We start from the raw sequence: 3523 nt of genomic DNA, 5'->3' as shown, positions 1-3523 counted from the left end.
TGACCTTAGTGTCAAGTCTATGCCTTCAATGGATTATGAGATTCTCCAGCCAATCAAGGTTGCTCCAAAATTGCCGGCGACACCTCCTACAGGTTTTTCTTTAGGTCCATCTTTGGCAGCAACACCAACTCCTACCGCCTGCTCAGATTACTTCACACAGTCTATTGTTGTCCCACCTACCACACAACCACTAATCTAGTATAAACACCAAAATCGTCTTACCCCGATAAATCCTTTATCTACACCAACTCCAGACCTCTTTCCATCCATTCCATCTCACAATTATCACCATTTCTCCACCATAGCTTCTGCATATACTTAACAACCATCCATTCATCGACCTGTTACTCGTTCACAAAATAATATCACCAAACCCAAGCAAGCATTTGATTATCTTGCAGTTTTATTACCTGAACCACTTTCCACCACTTATAACCTTGCGCAAAAGAGTGCATATTGGAGAGAAGCGATGAAACTCGAGTTTAAAGCATTGATGAACAACAAGACGTGGGATCTTGTACCACCATCCTCTTCTCAAAATATTATTGATTGTAACTGGCTCTATCGTATCAAACCAAATCAAATTGAAGTGTTGACAGGTATAAATCTTGACTAGTTGCAAAGGGCTTCACACAACGACCGGGTATGGATTATAACTCTACATTCAGTCCAGTGGTAAAACCTATTACTGTTAGACTCATTTTGTCGCTTGCAGTACAGCACAATTGGCATTTGCACCAACTGGATATGAATAATGCATTTCTTTAAGGACACCTTAAAGAAGATCTTTATATGCCTCAACCTCATAGGTATGCTCATCCTAATTTTTCTCATTATGTGTGCAAATTAAAGAAAACAATTTATGGACTTAAGCAGACCCCTCGAGCCTGGTACTTTGAGTTAAAGCAATTCCTGCTTCAAATTGGCTTTCAAAAGTCTAACTCTGACTCATCTCTTTTTATTCGTCATCAAAATGAAGGATTGGTCTACATTCTTGTATATGTTGATTACATAATTATCATTGGATCAAACTCTGAGGTTATCAAGAAAACTATCCAGGTTCTTTCAGCCAGACTCTCTCTCAAAGACCTCGAACATCTTCACTACATTCTGGATATTGAAGTTCTTCGCACTAAAGAAGGGATCGTCCATTCTCAGGCCAAGTATGTTTTCGATCTTCTTTCTTCCCATAAAATGTTTGAATATAAGCATGTTACAACTCCCATGAGTTCCACGGCCTTACTATCCTTAAAGGATAACACACCTCTGGCGGATGCCACTTTGTATCGTCAAGTACTTGGTAATCTTCAATATCTTTCATTCACCAGACCAGATATAAGCTTTGCAGTGAACAAATTATCTCAATTCATGCATTATCCTACATAAACACACTGGTCTTTTGTTAAGCGGCTCTTGCGATACCTCTAGTACACCAAAAATCATGGCTTACAGATAATGAGCAAGACACATCCTGGGTTGTTTATGTATTCAGATGCCGATTGGGCTGGTGACATTAATGACAAGAACTCTACTTCTGGATATATCTTGTACCTTGGTGCAAATCCTATTAGTTGGTCATCCAAGAAGCTACGCACTGTTGCGCGCTCCTTCACTGAAGCAAAGTATCGTGCAGTAGCTTCTGCACTTGCTGAGGTTAATTGGATTCAAAAACTTCTTGCAGAACTACATGTACATCTGCCTGATCCACACATAATCTATTGTGATAATGTTGGTACTACCTATCTTTGTCAAAATCCGGTACTACACAGTAGGATGAAACATATTGAAGTTGAATTTCAGTTTGTTAGAGATCAAGTGCAGCGAAAACATGTGCTCGTTCAGCACTTACATGCTGCTTCAGCACTTACATGCTGCTGATCAGCTCGCGGACACGCTTACAAAGCCTTTGCCTTGTTTGCTGTTTAATCAACATCTGTCCAAGTTAAAGGTTATTGATGCCACCTTCAACTTGCGGGGGCGTATTGGGACATGATTGATTGTGTAATAAATTGTATAGATTTCTCTCCCTAATTTGTGCTCTATTAAATGTATATAATATTATAGCTGATTTCTAGTAATTTAGATATCTAGTTACCTTAGTTAGTCTTTCCTTTACTTGTATATATCTATGTAACCTTTGGATAATACACAAGTCTAATACACTACTCTTTTGTATCTCTTGAACCTTTAGGTTTAAGTACCAATCAAAAGTTGGAGTTATGGAGAAGCACTCTAGAGAGTAGAGAGTAAGGTTTAAGAATAAAAGTAAGATTAACTTAGATCTATGCATTGCAAGTTTAGTCAACACACGAGCAGTAAAGCTGAGGTGACGTACGATAGATGAAATCATGGTGCCTAAATACAAATAATTCAAAATATTTAGGCATTATCTAGGAAAGTGGAATGATAAAGAAAGATAATATACTATATACACATTTAATCGAATAGTTGCAATTGAAAAACATACCATCTGGGTTGTTTGGTGTTATCTTAATAGAAGAATGTATACCAATTCATATTAGCTTTTAGACTAAGCTGAGGCTACCTAAACTGTTGTCCAATGTTGTACTCCTTACATTGAATGGTGGTTTGTCATGGTTTTATAATGTATGGTATAATATGGTGTGATATTGTACAGTACAGTATAATACAATACAATATTTGGATGGACGATATCGTTCACTGCTGTTTAATAACAGTTTTTTTCAAACAGGTACTTAATTAGCCAGGTGAAAGGACCAAGTCCACTTGGCTAGTCATATAAAGTCATTGTTTATTCCCTTTTCTTTTTCTCTTTTTTGGTTTTTGATATCTATACCGGAGCAAGTGACGAAGTTAGAAATTTCATTAAGTATATTCAAAAATTTACTATATATTTCTAAAAAGTAATTCTTAACCTATGTATAAAGTATTATTTTTAATATATGCTACCTCTATTTCTAAATAAGTATTTCTTGTTCTTTTGGTATTGTCTCTTAATAAGTGTATGTTTAAGCCTTTAAGAATAAATCGATCATGTTTTTTTAATTTTGCCCTTGTTTAGATAAAATGTAATCAATGTCAGTTTGGAAAGAGATAAATTTAATTTAGGATAATTTGATAAAATTATCTTTTGTTTTCTAGGAGTTAACAATTTGTTAAAGGGTGTGTCGCGTCCAACATAAAAGGAGTACCTACTTAGAAATGAGAAAGTATAATATAATTTTTCGATGAAGGGTGTTCAACCGACCACTCTTTGGTCCATGTAGCTATGCCACTGATTGAAGCTCAATTAATCCGATTCATGTTGCGTGGACCCGTCCGAGGTAAGCGGTTCCTACCAATGATTATTGTTTGTTCCCTACGTAACTGGAAAGCGGATTTTTTGGGTAAAAAATTGCCATATTGTATATCTCTATTCCCAATAACCTATTTGTCAACTTATATTGACAATGTGCCACTACCAACTCTTAGTTAATTTTCGTTTTCTGATGCATATAAAAAGAGGAAAACTTGACGATTTCAAGTTTGGCAATGTCAACTC

The sequence above is a fragment of the Capsicum annuum genome, chromosome 10, assembly GCF_002878395.1.
Source record: "Capsicum annuum cultivar UCD-10X-F1 chromosome 10, UCD10Xv1.1, whole genome shotgun sequence".
Lineage (NCBI taxonomy): Eukaryota > Viridiplantae > Streptophyta > Magnoliopsida > Solanales > Solanaceae > Capsicum > Capsicum annuum.
The sequence above is the reverse complement of the archived record's forward strand: the minus strand, read 5'-3'. Positions refer to the sequence as shown.